Raw genomic sequence first — 23,165 nt, forward strand, 5'->3', positions numbered from 1 at the left:
GCTATATTAATTCTCTGAACTGACAGGCAATCACTGCATTCAGGAACGACACAAAAGCGGTACATGTGCAAAGGACACTCAAGTATCAAACGCGTATTGCAACGTGAGACTGAACAATTATTCTGACATTGACCCGACTGAACCTGGTACTAATGCATCCCTGATGTCCAACTACTTGATGAATGGCTAATAATGAATCTCTAAACATGAAATAAATTTAGACACACATATACACGGTCACGTGCACACACAAACAACAAAGCCACACAAACTATGCTGTCAGCAGACTGAAAGAGGTTAGAGCCTAGTGATGTGCAGTGAAGAGCTTGTTTGCAGCCCAGTCAGAAATAATAAATCTTAAACATAAGCTACATAAACAATTTTGGTATTTTGAAAGTTGTGGTTTTGTTGTGCTTAAAGCCATCTACAGTATTATGAAAAAGTCTCAAACTGCTCCTTTAAATTTTTCTTTCAAGGAGCCAGACTTTTTTTTTTAAGCTATTTTAAGCGAGAGTTCTTTAGGCTCTCTAAAGGTCTTTCAAACATTGGGTGCTTTTCACTCTTTTTCAGTCTAGTCCTTGTATCTGACCTTTTTTTTTTTTGTTAAGCCACTTAACGCTGACCTAGTGTACGAATCATTCAAGTGAGGTGTCTACATATACAGTAACAGACAAATCAAATCTTTAGACACTTTGTGACTAGCAGCCTGTTGCAAAAAAAACATAATTCACTCCCACTTCTTTAGCTGAAAAAGGTTTCAGTTTGTCCTTCTACTGTTTACTGCAGCCTCGTCTAAAATGGTCTCACTGAAAGGTTGACTGTGAAAAAGTAATTCTTAAGGAATGAAAACAGGGTGAAAAAAAGACTGAGGAATGCCAAATTACACAGGAAATGTGCTGGGAATAAGTAACAATAGGTCTTATAAAGTGATGAATGCAAATGTAAATTTTTTGGTTCAAATCGTCATTAATAAGTTCAGCGAGTATCATCAACCATTTTTAACCATGCTGCATTTCAGTCACTGGAGTTGGGGATGTTGTCAAAAACACAGAAAATTACCATCAGATTTTTGTCCACCAAGCAATACCATCTAGAAAGTGTCTGATTGACATAGGCTTTATTATTTAATAATGACAATGATAACAACACTGCTACAATGAAAGCACAACTTGGTACTCCTAGAGCAGGGGTGGGCAACTCCAAGAATCGAGGGTCGGTGTCCTGCAGGTTTTAGATATTACCCTGGGTCAGCACACCTGAATCACATGATTAGGTCGTTACCAGGCCTCTGGAGAACTTCAGGGCATGTTGAGGAGGTCATTTAGCCATTTAAATCAGCTGTGTTGCTTCAAGGACACATCTACAATCTGCAGGACACCGGCCCTCGAGGCCTGGAGTTGCCCATCCCTGTCCTAGAGTATTTAAAAGTAGAATGGGAGGCAGAGGCTTCAGCTTTCAGCCCCGTCTTCTTTGGAACCAGCTTCCAGTTTAGATTTGGGAGACAGACACCGTCTCTACTTTTAAGATTAGGTTTAAAGTTTCCTTTTTTATAAAGCATATAGTTAGAGTTGGATCAGGTGACCCTGAATCCTCCCTTAGTTACGCTGCAACAGGTCTAGGGTGCTGGGGGATTCCCATGTTTCTTCTTCAGCCACCTTTTTCACTCACTATGTATTTATACACCTCTCTGCATTTAATTATTAGTTATTATTAATCTATGGCTCTCTTCCACAACATGTCTTTGTCCTGTTGTGTCCTGGCAGATGGCCACCCTTCCCTGAGCCTGGTTCTACTCGAGGTTTCTTAAAAGAAGTTTTTCTTCCCACTGTCACGAAAGTGCTTGCTCATATGGGGTCATATGGTCATTGGGGTTTTCTCTGTTTTCTTTGTATTTTTGTCGGGTTTATACCTTACAATAAAAAGCACCTTGAGGCAACAGTTGTTGTAATTTGGCGCTATATATTGAATTGAATTGAATTGAATTGAATTGAATTGAATTGAATTGAATTGAATTGAATTGAATTGAAAAACACACAATGGAACACTGAGTCATGGATTGGCCTCCCCAGCAGACTCACATTGGTGAAAGAAGGTGGGATTACCTAAGAGAGTTCAGACTGTGTTGAAGAATAAAGGTGGTGATATCAAATGCTGACTTTCAAGCTTGTTAGAACTGGGCAGACTCTGTTTTTTGCCTTATACCCTCTTATTTCTTTCTGTGTTTGCACATGTTTCAATAAATGATTACACTTATTTCCTATTTTCCCAGCAAAATATGAAGAATTTAGGGGTGACTTGAGACTTTTGCAATAGTGCTATAGGTGAACTCAAATATCACACCAGGGAAAATAAGTTGGAGAAAGTAAAGAAATGAATTTGCTTCCTCATTTTCTGTAATTTGTTATTGCAAACGTAGGCCATAAAAAAGGAAACAACATGTTGTCTCTCAAGAGTTTCTATACAGCCTGTGTCATCACTTTATCTTTCCTCAGCTGAAAGTCCACTAGCTCCCACTTTAAAACACCAAATCCTTCAAAACAAACAAGTATATACTTTCATTTTTCAGTTTTTTTGGACACAGCTAGGCACTGTAGGTTTGACATTTTTGACACTCACACAAACAGTAGTAGCAAGTGTGTATGCCAGGGGATTAATTAATACTTGCACTACAGAGGCAGGCTGTTATTTATATACAGTCACTTCAAAATAATTTACAGTTCTTTTCATGGATGCATTCAATTCAATTGTGTTGCTCACTGATATGTCTTTAAAAGGTTTGGAGCAGCAGTGAAACTCACATCAAATGAATGCACTCTGTCAGATATCAGACATTGTTTTGTTCTTTACCGGAGATTTTTTTTTTACAATAAGTAATATATAGAGTATCAGTAGGAAAATGACTGTGTAGATAATTATAGTGCACATCAATCGCATGCTCATTTAGTTTGACATTTGCTGAGGCTAATATATTTATGCTCTGATAAATGAGAACAAACAGCACAAGAAAAATTTACAAAACTCTCTAATTATTGTGCACATGTTGGGTTTTTCCCCTCCTTTCTTAGTTTGCTCACAGCTGAACAACAAAAAACAAAAAAACAAAAACAAACTTTGTTGTGAATTGAGAAAAAAATCCCCTGAATCTATATCTATCATGTTTGCAGTGCAACAAGCCAATCAAACATACTTTTTCCTGACCGGCAGACCACCAGTATCTGTCTGAAGAAGGTTCATGCACTGCTGATTCAATGGACTCTTTCCTGAATGGTTCTGACGGCTGCTCTCTGAAAAGCAAGGATGATTTTTGTGAGAATGGCCACAAGAGTTGTCTCCTAAATCTAAAATGGTGGGTACAGATACATGCAGGAGGTACACAGCCCTGAGCTCCCAAGAGCTGCTGGCTCGAATGTTACGTAGAGGGTGACAAGGTTTTTAGGGGCACGTCATGTTTGTTCTTATATTTGCCAAATGACATGCATAAAGTCAAGTATTTTACAAATAATGGCAGCAATATAGATCTAGTGATGCCAGATTTCTCTTCCGAATAGCAAGCCTACAAGATAAGGTGTTGGCTGTTACTTTGTCCAGAGGGGGAGGCAGAGTAAAAATGTCAATAAATCATTGAATTTTGCTCAGGGTGGGAACGCTGGAGATAGCTCAGGAAAAAAAACACATAGCAGTTTTGTACTTAGCTTCGCCCTCAGCTGTGTCTACTCTTTCAATGTTTCCTATTGTGTCACCTTTAAAAAAAAATGACATTTTATTAAGATGATATTACTGCTGATTACAATGACACCATTCCCCCGAGGCTGATTTCTATCAGACACAGAGAACATGTCATACTGTAGATCATTTTATGCATCACCACACAATGCCTTTTGAACAATAGTGTGTGTGGGTGTGTGTTTTGGAGGGGGAGTTTGGTAGATAAAAGTCATATACTTCTATGGGCATTCCTGCTATAATATCACACACACACATAAATTAAATAAATAAATCACACGCACCTTCCATACACAGTGTGTTTAGTCCCATGGCTCTGACACAAGAAAGACAAGTGGTGTGCAAACAGTTTCAAAGATTCAATAATAGAAGAAGATAATATCTTGCTGTTGGTTTAACAACTCAAATTTCTTTTCCCTGAGATCAATAAATCACTGCCAGCAAACAACTTACATTTAAATAGTGGGGAATGCCTTTCAAGTGATTCATTTGCATTTCCATTGAATGTTTTTGTTTTCTCAAGCATTCTCCTGCTCCTTTCTGGAAAGGTCAATGGGAAACAGTTGGTGTCTATTTTATCTGCCTGAGCCAACTCTCAAGTTCAGCCAAGTAAGAAATAAGATTATCTTTATAGAAGGCAGTGTGAGAAGCTGGCCTTTGAATCTTATTCAGTAGAGTATTAATGTCTTAGTGGGTAGAATCAGCCAAAACTGCTATTAAAATAACTGAAGTCTTGAGCCGGATGTTTTTCAATTCGCCGAGCTCCTCATGTTTAATGGAAATTGAGTGTCTCACCTTTTTCATCAGTTGATCTTAACATTTAATAGATTCTTTTAAGGATATCAATCTTTTCCATTATATCTTTGTCGTGGATAAGACTGAGGCACATTTCTCTCAGGCGAAACAACTCATTAACTTCCCAGACACAAACCTTTCTACACCTGAAGTGTGCGATATGAAAAAATGAAGGTGAAAAGCAGAATAAAAAGCTAACACAGTGCACACCTTGCTCTTTTATTTTTTTATTTTTTAAAGCCTTCATGCAAATGGCTTTTTCCTCCATTATTTCCCAAGTCCGACTGACATTTACTGAGTGCTACTTGCTCTGTTATTTGATCCCACCATTGAGTCAAATGTCACGGCATGCACATTATGAAATTTTAAAATTAACAAAGAAAACTACAGTATTGCAGTGTCAGGGGAAAAAATAGACCCGGCGCATAGACATTTCAACATAAGTAGCCATTCTTTTAGGCCAAACTGCTGATGACAGTCTCCAGAGAGAGCAGATGCTGTTGCCTTCTGGCTCCTCGCTTCACCACTCCATTCCAGCAACTATCTCTGCGCCTCCTGAGATTTGCTACAGTAAAAACGGATCTCTCTCGTGGCATCCAGGTGAAGAAAAATATCAATAGGTGTCTTTTTTATTCCCATCTTTATAAATGTCATCAGCAGTCGTTTTTATCTGGGTTAAGTGCACAGGACTGTGTTAATAATTGACATTAAATGTATACTGTATGCCAACTGTCATGTGCTTTTTTTTTCCATTTGCTGTCTTAAAGATTATAGACTCAGATATGACAATGTTAAACATAGAGATTACATTATCTTTAAGGCATTTTGAAAGGGAAAGGAATCTTGTGGGAAGACATTTTTCTCCCCAAAGTCACATTCAATCAATTTCATTGCCTTTATTGTGCCTGCCCCAGTTCATATGGTTGACATGGCACAATGTATTTGTGCTGGCTCCATCATATCACATGACAACCCCAAAATTGCTGTTGCTCGCGTAATTGAACTCGCCAGTCCTCTTCTGATGCCTGTATTCATCTCGTGAGACGAAGCCACGTTTGCCCTTCAAATGTTTACATTAACACCTGAAAAGCATGAACATAATCATTCAGTCATGTTTCCCCATTGGTTATTTGTTACACACCAGAGATGCCCAAACTAGATAACATCTCTGAACAAGCTGGTGCTGCTGAAAGATGCTGAAAAGCATTTTTTTTTTTTGCAAGCTATCTACTGGTAGTCACAAAGCTCGTATAATCCAGTCAAATTCAATCCTTTCAAAACTGTCACGCATACAAGGACAGAAAATTCATGCATTATTTCTTGTGGTATCAGGTGACTGTTAAAACAAGTTAAAGATACATAATTCAAGAAGAAATCAGTGAAAGCTTTGTCACATTGCTGCTGGTCTCTTCTGCAGTCAGAAAGGGATTCTGTGAAATCTCCTTCTAACCCCCTTGACAAGGTCAGAGAGTCTCATGCAACCTTTTGTGGAAAGCACTCAGCACAACAAATAGACCCTAAACTGTTTGATACCTGCTGTTTGCACTCTAAAGGCAGCCCACTAGAGTTGATTATGGATACCCACCCCGGCACTCTCCATCCCAGACTATTTTGTTCTGGGCCAATGCTTACTGAATATGACTTGAACAGCTGGAAGAACCTTACCAGCAGCAGTCGGGAAAATAACAACCTTTTTTTGTAAAGATAATATGATGCTACCTTGCCCAAGCAAGGTAAATCTATATATTTATCACGAGTTCTTGTTTTGACAAGACTTATTTTGTACTTGTGTTACTCAAGTTATTATTTATAAGAAAAAAAATCAAATACATTTTTCTCGTAAAAAATCCTGCAGCAAAACTCTTATTTCTCACCAAACGTTCTTTGAATGATGAACTCATGGTAGGTTTAGGATTTATACAATATAATTTTGTCTGTTATTTGACTTAATTTCAACAATACCCTTCACTCTAAACTGTTACTACAAAGACAAAGCAGGGGGGAAGACCAAAATGCTCCACTGACTTTATATTGCCTGTCACTTGTGTTTGCTATAAATATGTGTTTGTGGTTCTAGTCCTGCCAAAAGTCACAAGCACAATAACAAAAGCTGACAAGAAAATCATTTTAATTTTGTCTGCTCAGTTATTTACCGTTACTCACACTATATAAGTCGTTGCAGAAACAGAATGCAACTTAGCGGTATCTGCTACAGGATGCATGCCCTCCAATCTGAGAAGCCAACCACCTGCGTAGCAAGCAGATATCTGGGTAAAGACTCCCATTTATAACTCCTGGACATTGTTTGCAGAATAATCCATAATAATTAACAAGAAAATAAACTTATATACTGCCAAACTGTCAGATGATAGTCCATATCATCATAGTAGTTTTTGGTCCTTGTGCCTTTTAGTTAATTGCTGTCACACAGGCTATTTACAAGCGTGCATTTAGAACCTGAAGAACTGAACAGAGAATTGAAATTTTATATGTGGCAGTGAACACTTGTATTTTTTTTTATTTTTTTTTTGCCTGTCCCATTTAGTTCTTTAGCCATCAGATTTGTTGTCTGAAGACCAACAAGGATACCCAATGGATTTACTTTGCCGAATGGATCATCACGGCCTTGCCATATTGGTCCATTTGATCGAGCTTTGTTGTTATTGTTTATTTTATTTTATTTCCAGTTGTTACAGACGGGACAGACATGACTGGGGGATAGGCAAGGGAGAAAGAAAGATGAAGGAAAAGAAAAACAGAAGGGGAGAGGGACAGTGAGAAAGGGCACTTAAAAAGAGAAAGAAGAAAAAAAATTCTCCTGGATCACCTGTTGAGAGAAAAAGAAGAGAAAACAGGCAACAAAAAAAAAAACAGAGCAACATACTAAACACAACACCATCGCATTAATCTAGCGGCAGTGAACACTTGTAAAGATGAAACTGTAATACTACTTTGCATCGTTTTATCAAAAGGTAAATTCATATTTGTGTAAGTTAATTTACAGTTATAATTTGGATAACAATGGGATATTCACAAATCAGAGAACTACACAGAATGTTATAATGTGACTTTGCTATCTATAGTAGCTCACTAACACAAAGCAAGTGCTTTTCAGCCATCTTGCCCTATTATTCTTGTTTGTATCTATATCCTGCTACCTTCTGTATCTGGCTCTACGGGTATTTTTGGTAGGGTTTCATATGCTATACATAAAAGATAGATGAAGACCATTCCCACTGGTTTGCACACTGCCATAATTAAATCCTCAAGTTCAACATTTCGATCATTGCTCTCTTAGTAAAATCAAATGTGACAACCAGTGTTGGTCAAGTTACTTGAAAAAAGTAATCAGTAACTAATTACCGATTACTCCCCCAAAAAAGTAACCCAGTAACTATACTCAAAACTAATTAACAAATTAGTTACTTAGTTACTTTTTAAAAACACGATTTACAACCTGAATAGGTGATAAAGCGATAGATCTTTCAACCCAATTCTACTTTTTCTACATAATCCATCATACAAAATGTAATCAAATGGAAAAGTCTCTTTTTTTTTAACTTGTTTTATTAGTTTTAATCTTTTAACTTTATGCATCAAGCAAAAATTTTATTATATGCAACATTCTCTGACTGGAAGAAATTAGTTTAACATTTAAACCTATTTTCTGCACATTCCAGCACATAAAATAATTTTTTTTTGTCTGTTTACACTCACTCTTTCAAATAGATGCAAGTAAAACACAGCAGAAAATAAAGTCAAAAACTCAGCGGTCCTTTTGCTCTATTTTCACCTCTAAAGCAGGAGTAGGGTAGGCGGAGGTATACCCTGGTGCAGGTGTGCCGCAGCGGTCAGTGGAAGAATCCACGAGTTTCTCTGTGAGTTTCCCATTACGTGGTAGCGCACTCCCGGTGCTTGCATGGAAGTTTAGGGGGGTTTTTTCGCTTTAAAATAAGTTTTCTTCCCACGCACAACGGACACAAATGTTTTTGTCACTTTTTATGGAATCAAACTCAAAGTAAGGTCAGCACTTCCACGCTTTAAACGCTGCACGCTCATACTCTCTCCCGCACTCAATATATGATGCACTGTTGATCTGCACACAGCTGCTGTCACGAATGGCGCACTCGCTTATGTCACTCTCATGAGACATTCTCGCAAAAAAATCACGGTTTTAGTAACGCAGTAACGCAGCGTTCCTACGGGAAAGTAACGGTAATCTAATTACCGTTTTTGCAATAGTAATCCCTTACTTTACTCGTTACCTGAAAAAAGTAATCAGATTACACAACCATGGAGTGGATCTGACTGACACCCAAGGGCAAAATCCATGTCCTCTAGCATACTCTCTTTTATTATCAGGGCTCCAAATGTTGAATACTATGTCTCTCATATTTGAATGGTAAATATAAACCGACAGCCCACAGCTGGTTAGCTTACTAGAATACTGGAAACCTTGTGAAACAGCTGGGCTCCATCTGACACATATGATGCGTTCATATGAAAGTTTCATTTCTTTATATTTTGCTAAGAAATGGGAAATAACCTGCTGTTTTCAGGGGGTGCTCCGCTGTGTGTGACTCAGGTCGCTTAACTCAGTGTTGGTTGATCTGTTCCTTGACACCCAACAGTGTGATAAACTTTTATAGACTGGAGGTTGTGTGAGTTTGATTGTGTGAGAAGGTTGTGTGGGTAAGTTGCAGATGAACTGCCTTTTCTTAGGATTAATAAAATTATTTGAATCTCAATCTGAAATAGGTGCAATGCGTGAAAGATGCTAACACACGTTTAAATAAAGTATATAATAAAGTATAGAAGGCAAAAAACTGTGTCTGGCTTGACTTTATTTTTTATCCAGGTATGCTTTTAGTTATTTGGCAGTGAGTCATACTGTAAAAGGAAGCTGTTGCAGATCAGTATTTCACGGGTGGATCAAAATATGGTGTTATTTTTTTGCATTTATAATTCAATCGCTTTTGTGAAGAACCCTTACACTACTGGCTGAAATGCAGTCCAAAACCATGACAGAGCCCCCACCTTGTTTTACAGATGGATGTAGACACTCTGTTGTACCTCTCTGCTAACCTCATCTCTATATACACTGACATATTTGAACCAAAACTTTTAAATTTGGATTCCTCACTCCTTAAAACCAGTTATGATTGATTTTCAGCTTGTTTCCTGTGTAATATGACACCCCCGGCCCACGAGAGTTGAGGCTCGGGTGTGAAGTTTAGGGTTTTCAAGGTTTTTATGTTAACTCGTTTTCCCTGGGTCTTTTCCTGTGTCTTATTTTGAAAGACATATTTATGCATTACCATAGCAATAAGAGAGCATTAAGGGACAAAGAGGAGGATGTTACTCTCAGTGTTGTTGGCACATACAGGAGGACGCTGCTAATAAACAACAATTACACCCTTAATTCACGTTTATTATTATATTTACAAAATACCACCATTTTTGTCTTGGTGGTAGCGTTTTATTTTGTTGTATTTAACTGTGACATCTAAAGGCCGGTCTGTGAAAATATTGTTTGACATTAAATCTAATATGGCATGCTTCAGCATTCTCTCCCTGTTTCTCTTCCTTAGTTGTGGCTTCTTGACTGATTCTGATGAGGTGTCAACAAACAGTAGATGGATCAACTGAACAGTCTGATGCATCTCAGGTCCTGTGTCAGGTCTTTGCTGGATTTTTTAAAATTTCTTAAGGACTTTTAGATATTGTTAATCTGTTTTTTTAGGTCTGCCACTCTTCTCAGGCTGCTAGTAACAATTTAAAATATTTTTTCTGCTAAGAACCAGTGTTGTGTAGACACATAAGGTTTTGGGGGGTTTATTTTAACATTTTTTATGTTTGAATGATTCATACATCAGTGGCTTACCAAAGTACGACAACAACAAACAATAAAAAAAAGAACATTCTTCTGAAACTGGTCAGGTACAAGGACTGGACTGAAAGTGAGTGAAAAACGTCCAACATCTAAATAAAAACGTTCATAGCAATTTTTTTGTTACGAAGAAGGCCCAGCCTTGGCATATCTTTCTTTATCGTCCTTTTTGAGTCTCTTTGAGTCTCACTGGGATCATAGCTATGCTATTAAATAAGAAGTGGAACTAGCAACTGAAAGCAAAAACTCATAAGGAAATGTGGGGGCACAGATTAAGTGAGCAGCACAATCATCTCCCCACACTCTTTACGATCAAACTCCCTTTTGCAGACAAAGGAGTGACCCTGTGCTGGACATTAGAAAGAATTAAAGCTGAAGGCACTTCCTCATTGTCTTCACGACATCCATTTTTTTTAAAAATTTACAGTGTTTGTTCTAAAACCACAAACATTCATTTCTTACCAGTTTTACTTGTTTTTTTTAAATTAATATTGTATATTCTACATTTATTAGTTGACCCAAAGGACTTCTACTTTATTTTCCAAAAAATTGAAGCTCACCTGGCAATAGATGATATGGACATCCTCATTTGAATTCCAATATTTTGATTCCCAAGCAAAAAAAACTAAGATTTTAAATTATAATGAAAGAAACATGATAAAATATTTTGGGGGTTTTTTACTACACAGCAGGCTGCATAACAGGATTCGAAGATGACTGAAGTAAAAGAATTACCAGAAATCATTTCTGAATACCTTTCCAAGCTGTTCAGCTGAACTTCATTTCACCATTGCTCACCATTTCTCCCCACCTCCACAGGCATAATAGGAAAATAGCTCATATAAAAACTGAAATTGTATTCTTTCCTCTGTAAAGAGAGATGATTGCATATCAAGTTGGCTGGTTGAAGTACCTCCTGTGTATGACTCCTGTGTGGTGGGAGAGGAAGCATTTTTCTTCCAACCAATGGAAGAGTGAGTCAGGTTTATGACTATGGGGAGCAGAGGGTGGCCTTTATTTCCCTGAGAAGAGTCATTATTATTGCCCTGCAAATTTATGGCTTGCTTCTGGAGAGAACCTACCAGCAGAGTGCCTGTCATTTCTCTCACTATCTTATGCATTATTGATAAGTCTATGGTCCTATCATCCATTGTGTGCTATTGCCATAACTCAACAGCAAAAAAACAACATATACAGTATATTGTAGATGTGTAGTGCAAGTCTTTCTTTTGTTCTCTCCACTATATTTTACACCACTATTTTATGAGGAATTTCATCTGTTAACCAGAAGTTATGAGAATACCTATAATGTCAACTTAACAACATAATAACACTGACCACACTTAAAGAAAATAAATATTACCACTTCTGTCTTAATAAAAATGTTGTCCAAAATTCATGACTGGAGGGAGAATGTATTGCACAACCACTTTTTCCTGCATAATTCTCATTTGTAAAAACAGACGAGTGAAATCAAACAGTGTGTTGTGAACCAGTTCACATGGGTTTGTGCATGGAGACAGAGCGAGTTGCTTCAGAGAGAACAGATATACAGTTTAATGATTGTGCTAATACGCTGAAGAAACTGGCTCAGGCACAAGGAACAAGAGCCGTTGCTTGTTTTCTAAAAAGAAGGTGAACCTCCATTACATATAATCTGCTCAAAAATAATTTAAAGGGATACTAATGTTACATATTTAAGTGTAATAAATCCTGACAATTATGTGGTTACACTACTTTGGAAGAAAACAGCTGTTTTATTAGGCTATGCGAGAGTAATTTGTCACATGACAGCTGATTAATTGTGGTAGTCGTCTTTTGTTAATAAGTCATGATAGATGCTTGCTATTAGCTATACACATGGCAGTTACAAGAAGAGGTAATTAGATCATCATATTGTTAAAGGCTAATAAGGTTCGGCAATAACAAATAGATACTCTCCCTTGACCCAGTCCTTCACCTGGCTGTGATGCAGCTGCTGCTCAGAGAAAAGGTGAGAACAAAGAGCATCTGTGCCCAGACATCTTTCATTAGCTTTTGTTAAAAGTCCAAGTAAATGTGCCAATTTTAGATGCGGGAATTCACACAAATTGCAGTTTGTATACTGCAAGCATACATACACCACAATCACTGCGCAGCACTGAACAAGTTAATCAGTGATGTTTTATTTGGCACCTCCCACATATGCTACCTCTTTCTCTGTCTCTTTTCTCCAAAGCTCCTCTCACTGAAGGACCCTTCAGGCCAGCAGCAATCATCCTATTTAGACAGCTAAGAGGGCTGCTTTTTGAAACATGCTATTGTATAATGCTGCCAGTGCTTGCAATCATGCTCTTCACTCTGTGATGATGAGGTTAATTTGGGGTCTTTTGTGTATATTTTGCTGATTTTGTTGTTTACATAAGCTGTTTAATTTAGCTGCAAAACAAGCACATGTTCTTAATGTCCTTAATTGTGAACTATCAGCTTCCAACATCTTATATTTTTGGAAATTATGAATTAATTGGACTGGTCTTAGTTTCTCATTCAGACTTCAGTTCCTTTTGTTGCTTATGTGTGTTGTAAGAATTGACCTTTAAAGTATTTTTGCACACCATACATCCACTGTTAAGATTTTTTTTTTATTATTCTTTATAAAATTGTAAAAAAAAAAAATGTCCGAGTGACAGAGTTTAAACTGTACATGTGGTGATGCATCCAGACCTACAATGGTAGAAGATTAATACTTAACAAGTTTGTTTATTAGCAAACCCCTTTAAGCTCAGCAAATCCATCACCATTGAACGACCTTATGAATACATTACAATACATTAAAGCCGACTGTCAGCACACGGCTCACTTTGTGAGTTATGTTGTTTCTAATTCTGTTGCATTTGCACCCTCAGGTGACAGTACATACTCATCTTCATTATAAAGAAAAGGATCTCTAGTTTGTATTGATATTTTTCTAGATAGAATGAATAAACTAAATACTAATACAATTAGCATTTTAAAATTGAGCATTCATTTTTCTTGCCAATAGGGCTAAAGGGTTTTATCCACCTGTATCATTAAATGGTATATGATAAGCTTGTTATTGCTGCAGATTCTTTGCATCATTTTGTGACATGTAGTCTTTAAAATGCTAAAACATACCCAAACTTTTTCATGTGTCATTTAACTTTGAAAAATGACACACAAAAGGCATAAAGTGTGTCGACATGACAGGCAGTTGGTGCTTCTGCTTGTTTATACATAATTCCATTATGCCATATCTGATGTGTACATATCTTATTTGACGACAGCAGCTGAGTAACATAGTTTCACACATTGTGCAGTCATAGACTACTCATAAATTACTATCACGTATAATGTAAATCTTTAGAAATCCAGTGTGTCACTGAATACAGACATTGAAAGTGCTACATTCTCCTAAAATGTGATATTTTGACACCAGTTGCACAGTACAAGGGGAATAACATGTCAACCAAACTGTAATTATGAGGAATGATTTTAGGTAAGTGTTATTAGAAATAGCAAATAAAGCAGTGGCATGTTTGAAAAGAATACATTAATATGCATTAGTTTGTATTAGCAAGCTGAGTTTTCACTGTTAATATGTCATATCTGGCACATTGTGAAAAGTGCATTTGGGAAATGCTTTAATGACAACCTGCAGTGAGAACCTTTAATTTTCTGTTTTCAATTCTGATATTAAAAAAAAATAGCTGATATTGTTTTCATTTGGGGTTTTTTTTTCCCAAAACATTTTTGAGTTGTTAATTGGCAGCTACATTATAGTAAGTCTTTGTCTGTAAGAGCCTCCCAGATCTGCTGAAGCCCAGGTTGTGTGTAAGTTGTTGAATGGGTTATTTTTGCTCCTCTTTAGAAACAAAACATCATCATTTCAGTAATTTGTTTTTAGTTCAGCAAATTAGACTGCCCTACAAATCAAACTGTAATTTGATTTTATAAACTGTACTAGTAGATGACAACAGATTTCCCAGGTACCCCTGTGGGCAATTTAAAATCACCAATTAACCTAACACCATGCATGTCTTTGGACTGTGGGAGGACGTCAGAGAAAACATGAACTCCACACAGAAAGGCCCTAGGCTCGATTCAAATCCAAAGTCTTCTTGCTGTGCGACAATAGTGCCTGCCACCACACCACAGCAGTATCTAACACTCACACACACACTTCGACACACTCAGCATCTTGCCCAAGGACACCTCTACACATGGACAGGAGGAGCCAGGGACTGAGCCACCAACCTTCTCATTTGGACGCGACCCACGCTACCACCTGTAGTATTTGTTTAACAGAGCTGCTCTAAATTAGCACTACTGATAATTACCAAAATATTTTTTCTCTAATAGCTAATCGCCAGCAGTAGAATGTAGATTGCAGATTGCTCTGTAATCTAACTTATACTTTTAATGTTAAAGGTACATGTATATTATTTGCATTCCTCAAAAGAAAACATTGTTAATTTGTTACTTCTCAGAGAATTCCAGCGTACCCACCTCAAACTGGGGTATTAAAACTTAAATCCAGTTTGTTATTTCATGATAATATAATTTTTAGTTTTGAACAAGTTTTTTTTATTGTTTATATCATCGTCTTTTAATAAATAATTTATCTATAATTTTATATCTTTAATTTACATATTCTGTGAGGTCTTAAATAATTAGTGAATCATTACTCATTTATTACTGGCAGGGAAGAGATTGAAGAAAATCTGAGGACTTTAGCACTTGGAAAACATGACTCAATGGGGTAGTTTGGTGCGCTACTAGATATTTGCAATACTAGATTAGTTGAGAGTGACTCGAGATAAACTACCACTACATTTTACTTTGTGTTTTGTCCTGCCTGCCTGTGCTCTCTTTCTCTTTTCTCTCCACTTTCTTCTTTTCTCTTTGCCCTCAGCCTCAAACTGGTCACAGCAGATGGCTGCCCCTCCCTGACCCTGGTTTTGCTGGAGGTTTCTTCCTGTTAAAAGGGAGTTTTATCTTTCCACCATTGCAAAGTGCTTAGCCCTAAGGGGTTGCTTGACTGTTGTTTTTTTCTGCAGAATACTGCAGGGTCTTTGCGTTATAGTATAAAGCCACTTTATCCAACTGTTGCTGTGATATGGTGCCATGTTAAAAAAAAAAACTCAATTGAAATGATTGAATTTTAATTTTACCAACAAAATGCAAAGCTGTGCTAAAAAAAAGGAAAAAAAAGATTAATAAGATCAATTAACTGCTTGTTTCAGTAACTTATTGGAATAAAATTCAAACAATAATAAACTAAAAATTATACTGAACAGATTGTGTTGCCCAGTGTTTCCTATTGCAACCAACCTCAGACTCTTGCTCTCTGTAGCAGCCTTAAAAAGTCCATATTATTTTTAATAATATGGCAAAACCGTATACATTGGTTGTTTAATGGTTTCAGCTGGTTCTTCGAAATAACATAAAAAGAAAAAGAATGGATTCTTCAACCTGCAAAGCAGAAAATTAGGTTGACTTTCCACCTGTGCAGCTATTGACAGCTCCTTTAAAACTGTTGCTCAACTACATGAAAGGGGAAAAAAATCCCTCTGTGTTCATACATACTGTGTGCTGCACACAAAGACATCCTTTTTCTATTGTAATTTCCTTCTGAGAGAACCTATAAGGTCTGCTTTAAAGACATTTTATTGACTTGTCCATGTGGTTTATAGGTTTCTAAATGGCTCCACTTCTCTTTAGAAAAAGAATGGGAATTTAATCACACACCTTTGGCGGGCTTAGTGAGGCAGCTGTGACAGTCAACAACCTCATCATGTCAGGCAGAGACTCAGGAGAGACTGTCCTTGAAACACAAAGAACCTCGGAGGACATTGATTCACTTCAGCCACTGTAGCGCTCATTCACAGTTACAAAGGCCAGTGTTCACTAAACCTTTCAGCACCAACAAGAGACAATAAAACAACATAAATCAATGTGGGTATCAAAATAAGTTAGTCATTAATGCCTCCCACATTTCCAGAGAAAGCTGCTGTCACTACAGCTCCCTGCTCATGGACAATTTCAGTTCAGGGTAATGATACACTTAATTATTCTGGGTCCTGGCCAGAAATGTTCAAATGGCACAATTTGGTAACAGAATTCCAGTAATATGAGGTTCTTGGTGTGTAATTACACAGATGTTATGAGTGAATCAGGTACTGTATATGGGCTTGCAGTTGATTTGTGTCATCATGTTTCATCCTGCTTTTCATTTTGAGGCAAGGACAAGCCGATACGCCTCAGTTGCTCTTATAATTATTTCTGCTCCTCTCCCTTTTTCCATGCCTAGTGTTTCTGTCTTGCTCTCAGTCTTGGCCCAGGCCTGGGTGTCGATCCCTGAGGATATGATGCTGGAATGCCTATCACAGGCGTCTCCAGATGGGTATTGGGAACCATCTTAGATTCGATAAAATTTTACAAATCAAGACTGAGGAATTAAATGAAATCTTACAATGTTATCTCTCGGGTCGAATTGGTCACTGAAGTGTGCTGCCTTGATAGACCGATAATGCAAGCCACTTGCTTTTTATCATCCACATGTCATAGATTCCATCTGAGTGCTTATGTGCACAATGTGTGAATGTAAAAGTCCTTGCAGGCAGTTTATGTCATCCTTCCATTCTTCAGTTCTTCAATCAAATTTGTTTATATAGCAGTGTGGTATTCAGTGGATAGATTATAATCCGCAGGACAATCCTTGTATTCTCCCTGTAATATGCATAAAACAGCAGCACCGTCCCCAGACGCACAAGCTTTCGTTGTTGGCTGCATTCAACAGATAAAGAGGAACAATGGTTCTAATAGGCTGCACAGAGTCTCCGCAACCAGTGTTTCGGCAATGCACATTTGTTCTCACAAAGGCTAAATGTATTTTGAGTGGCAGATTAAGGATATTGGTCAGAGGCTCTGCATTGTCAACTCTGAAAAGTGGGGTAAATGTGTGCTTGGATGATAATTCACACATTCTTAAGCTTGACGGCGAACAAAAAAGCAGCTCTGTTCTTGGTTTTGGGAAATGTGTTTCACAGATTGTTAATTATGGGTAGCATAATCTCATTAAGTCCTTTTGCTTTGCGACTCAATTTCTTTTACAAGCATTAGTCATGATTGAGTAGTTTAGAGGTTTAAGTTCCTCTTTTGTCTGAGTTCAAAAAATGTCCGTCTTCATAAGAGCTGTTTTTTTGGCCCATTTGTATTCCACAAGGAAACCTGATGTCCACAGCACCAGTAGCACAGTTTGCCTGCTTGAGTGTCTGTAATATTAAACTGTCTTGGCTTATAAAAAACATAAACATTCAATGTTGCAATTCTACCAAAAATAAGGGAATGTAAGATTTACTGCTACCATCTGACTGTAGAATACAATATACCAGCAACCTCTTATACAACCTCTTTTCACCAGTGATGTTTACTTCGTCACGTAACAAATGACACTGTGAAAACAATATGACAATGTGAGAGGGTCACTCATAGTGACAAACCTATAGAGAATTGTCCCCTGAATCTGCAGCTTCCCTCTGCTTTACAGAATTTTAGAGTGAGTTTTAACTTTTTGTTTTGCTGCCTGGCCTGTGATTTTGTTTTGTTCAACTTTTTTTTTGGTTCACCCTTTCTGTGAAGTTTTAGAAAACCTCAGTTAGTGTTTAGCTGATAAAAAAAAGTGCTTCAAAAGAAACATGGACAGATGCTTCCCTTAAGACATGGTATAGATCAAAAACAACTAAAAGGAGAGTGAATGTTGGACGTATTCTCTTGTGGAGTCCCCCAAGGCGCTGTATTAGGACCACTGTCATATAAAATTTATGAACTGAACAGTTAAGCACTGAGCTAAAACTGGCTCCATAAAGCTAAAGAGCTGCAGATAATGATTTGCTATGGATTTAGAGTAGTAGTTGCTTTTTTATTCTTACACTGTATACATATTCTCATATGATACACTGGTAGAGAGACAGCGTAATGAATGACAAAGAAATTGCTCTGCTTTAGTATTGTTGGGTCACAGTAAAGCCTTTGATGCACCAGACGCAGGCAATGTGTCAGTATTTCTGGGTCAGTTGCTGTTTTTTTTCTACTTCTTAATACAGGTATTTTTCAGATACTGTTCTTAATTCTACTCTTAATTCTATCTATCTATCTATCTATCTATCTATCTATCTATCTATCTATCTATCTATCTATCTATCTATCTATCTATCTATCTATCTATTATTATATGTGAATATATATATATATATATATATATATATATATATATATATAGCAGCTGGATAGCGTAGTGGTTAGACTACACGCCTTTGGAAGCAGAGGATCGCAAGTTCGATTCCTGCCTGGGGCGTCTGTATCCAGTAAGGGTCCTAAGGCTAGACCCCCTATGCTAAGCGAGCCTACCGCAGACATGAGCGAGACAGATAAATATGAAGGCATGCCGGCTCGGACGTCGCCCGGATCAACAAGGTCCGCGTCAGGTGTTGAGGAACCAGGGCACCCTGACGAAAAGTGGGCTACTGGAACAAGAAGGCATCGGTGGGCAAGAGACGAAAACAGGGCGTTGTTGGAATGCTACTACGCAAGTAACCCCGGCGGAAGGGGCTACATGAATAGGATGACGGACCTATGGATTCTTCGATACCCAACATCCACAATGACGGCGAAACAACTAGTAGCTCAGTGTTCCAACATTCGAAAGAAGGGACTGCTCTCACAGCTAGAGATTGACGAGGTACAACACAAATGCTACGGCAAGGAGGAGTCAGGACGCCAGGTCAGGGGGGAGATATCATCACCCCCACCCGAGATTGGGTACATAGCCCCAAGTGCGATAGGAGAAGGATCGTTGAGTGCGAGAGGAACTGACCTGAAAAATAGGATCATGGCCAAGCTTGAAACCTGGATCCCCCGTAGCCGGTTACCAAGATTACGTGAAGTACTCTCAGAAGGTCTGCTAGATGATGTTAATGCAGCACTACGGACGCAACCCATAACGGCAATGCTCAGTGGCTAGTGGATCTGAGGGCAGACCACAGCGACCTCCCTGAACAGGGTCCAGTAACCATCACAGTGGCAGATATCCAAGAAAGGGTCTCCAGTATGAAGAGTTGGACAGCAACTGTATATATATATATATATATGTATATATAATTTTTTCATTTTTCTTTCTTTCTTTCTTTAGCCTTTTAACTGGAAGATAACTACTGTAGCTAGATGCATGTAACAGTATTAGATATATTCAAGGAAAGTACAGATACCTCACATTTTTACCAGTGTAATGTACTTGAGCAAATTCACTCTGTTATATTCCATCACTGCTAACAGCTTACTGCTCATATGTCTGTGAACAGTCCTTTAAAGATGAACCAGTATAATCAGCCATGAGCGTTTCGTAGAACAGACAAACTTTCATCTGATTCAGGTTGCCCTCTTTGGGTTTTTGAGGGTGAAGTAATATCTAGATTCCCACCATGTTACCCTCTTTATATTCAGATGTTTACTGCTTTTGCAGGAGAAAATCTATTTTTCTAAACATTTGTGATGTGCATATGATTTTGATCTACATATATGTAAATCAGGGTGATTGTGGCCTAGAACAAGGCAGTATTCTTTCAAAGCGTTTGATTTTGAGAGTAGAGTACTGCCTTATCTTTGATGATCTGATATATCTAGTCTCGGTTGGATATAATCCTTGGCGACTCCCTGGACAGGCTGATGTAGCAAGTGGTCCTCTCTCTGCAAGAACATCTCAACGCATCTAATATATCTATGCATAGCCAGATCTGGCTATCAATGTTTATTTTTGACCAGTGATGTCTTGTTCGCAGCTTCATCCACAGGGCTGATGAATAAACTCTTAAGTCTCTGGTATGTGCACGACGTTGCCCTCCCTCAGAGTGTAAACAATGTGCAGACAGATTAGTTCTGCTGCTGTGGGTGAAGCAGATTAGCAGAGATTATTAACAAACATGTTGAATTAAACAGACAGTATCACTTATTTCTTTGCAAACATCCCAGCTGTGTGGTTAAGGGTGCAAGTGCTTAAACCAGCATGGTAAAAACACCATGTCTCCCCACGGGAGCAGTCATCACCTTGATTGGACACAGAGCTGCCTGGATTCAATCTTCTTGGTCCCAATTACGGTCAGATTTACTGACATCAGTCACAGTTCATCACAGTGATTATGCTCAAGCTGTTCAGTGAGGAGATGATACAGAGCTTATGGGAACCACCACTAATTGGTGGTCTTCACTCTCTCACTTTCTGTCTACTCATATCTATTCCACTGGGATACATACAGATTTGTCACATCTACACTGCATAATCCTTTTGGGTTACAACAATTTTATAATAATGTATTCGAGTTTTCCTTTATGTACTCTCCCAACTGTCTGAAAGCCTCCACTATCATTCTCATCCCCAAAAAGACTAGTATAGACAGGCTCAATGACTACAGACCTATAGTCCTCACAGCATATAATGTTAAAGTACATGAGAGAGTGTCTATCCCCCTCCCTTGACCCCCACCAGTTTGCTTGCAGAACTAATCGGTCCACGGAGGATGCCATCACCATCACCCTTCACAGAGCGCTGAGCCATCTGGAGAACAGGAAGAGCCACGTGAGGATGCTCTTCTGGGACTACTGCTCAGTGTTTAACACCATAATACCAGACATCCTCACCACCAAACTGGACCACCGTCAGATACCCCCTGCCACCTGCTACTGGATCAAAAACTTCCTCACCAACCGACCTCAGTCAGTCCAACTCAGCCCCCCGTCACTCAGCACCAGATCTCGCTGGGCTGCATTCTCCGCCCTCCTACTGCACACCAATGCATCCAACCAACGTTATCGTCAAGTATGCCGGTGACACCGGTGATGGTGGTTGGGCTTATCTCTAATGGAGATAATACAGTGTACAGGGCAGCGGTAGAGAACTTGTCCTGCTGCTGCTCAGAAAATAACCTGAAGCTGAACGTCCTTAAAACAAAATAACTCATAACTCATTCCCCACTCATTCTAAACAGAGGACGGGTAGAATTCGTGTCTACCTTCAGGTTTCTGGGCACCCACATCTCAGCGGAGCTCATCTGGACCCACAACATCAACACCCTGGTGAAAGCCTCCTGTCTCAGAAGAACGCCTTGCACCCCACCCACCACCTGTTTGATCAGCTGTCCTCTGGTCAGCACCTCAGGTCAATCAGGTCCCACACCTCTAGACTCACAAACAGCTTCTTCCCTCTGCCATTTGGAGTGTCAATAAACACTATCCCCCCACACCACATCCCTGTCCACCCACTGCACTAATCTGAGCCATGGTCTGAGTAACCCCCATCATTCAGGTCACTCACACACAGACTCTATTCAGATCAAGTCTTGTCTTTGCACTACTTCCAAGCACTTTTCAAATTGTATGTACCTCTACAATGACAACAGGCTATTCTATTCTGTTCTATGCTATTCTATTCTACTGATACTCCACTGGTACCATCATTTTCTCCATGGTTTGGCTTCAAATTGTATTTACTCCAGTTTTTGTAGATGTACATGACTGTTAATAATATGCTCTTTCCCCTTTTAATGTCATGTTCAGAGTAGTGGAAATTATTCATGTTCAGTATTAAGAAGAAATGTGTCGCTTTGTGAAATATTGTCTTCTTTACTTAGCAGCAAGATAGAGTCATTCTTTACTTTTTAAACTTATGAACAAAAACATGACTTAAAATGACAAAAACTGGACTAAAGTTACAGAAATAATTTTGGACTTGGAGTATTAGTCAGGTAAATGAGGACAACTGAAAATGTCTCTTTGAGGTCTGGGTAATTGTGATGAAAATGTATTCCTGGTTATCTTCCATTTTACAAACCACAAAATGAATGTGCTGGTGAGAAAATAACAGACAGAGATAGAATGATAATGATCATGTTACTGATAAAAAATATAATTTCATTAAAAAAAAACAGAAAATAAATAATAACCCTTAAAAACAAACTCCTCAACAACGATCAAATTTGTAATTAATTCACGAGAAATCAAAACATATGTAAACCAGAGTATAATATATTTTTAGACGTATGGAAATTAAAGCAATTTTGTGGTCGTATTCGAGTGATCTTATTCAGCTGTCTAATGAGTGAGTCATCGCTTGCTATGGTATAATCAGCATAAGGCACCAACTGAAGAGGAGCAAATGGAAGCAAATCGAAACAAGCCTTTGTTACATGATCATGACCACTTGCTCTTGTCAAACAGAAGGACTTAGAAAGAAAACCCTGTCTCTGATGCAAGCCTGGCTCAGATATAGTGCTGTTGCTTTCTGCAGTTGAGATAAATAAATGTCCTGCCACTGAGAAAATGCAGTATATACAGTGGATACATGGATACATGCTTTTGAGACTTTTCATTTTCAATACTTCTCTACAATTAATAATCTTAGCAGTTTGGCTCATTTGTAATTCTACTGTAGAAAAAAAATCTTTAGGTCAGATTAGATTCTCATACCATTAAAACTGGATCAAAAGTCAATCAGACTTTCATTGTTGCTACTTTTGCCCAAACTGGATCTGATCAAATGATGCCTAGTTGACTGAAATTGGACTAAAATCCAAAAAGAAGTTCATTCAGCCATAACAAAGGGATTTACACTGTTTATCTGATTTTTAAGTAACATTACTTTACACTATACATTAAAGTATTGATTCACTCACATGAGCAATTTTTGTTCATCCAGAAAGGGAGTCAA

The sequence above is a fragment of the Haplochromis burtoni genome, unplaced genomic scaffold (assembly GCF_018398535.1).
Source record: "Haplochromis burtoni strain Fernald_Lab_line unplaced genomic scaffold, NCSU_Asbu1 Contig_91, whole genome shotgun sequence".
Classification (NCBI taxonomy): domain Eukaryota; kingdom Metazoa; phylum Chordata; class Actinopteri; order Cichliformes; family Cichlidae; genus Haplochromis; species Haplochromis burtoni.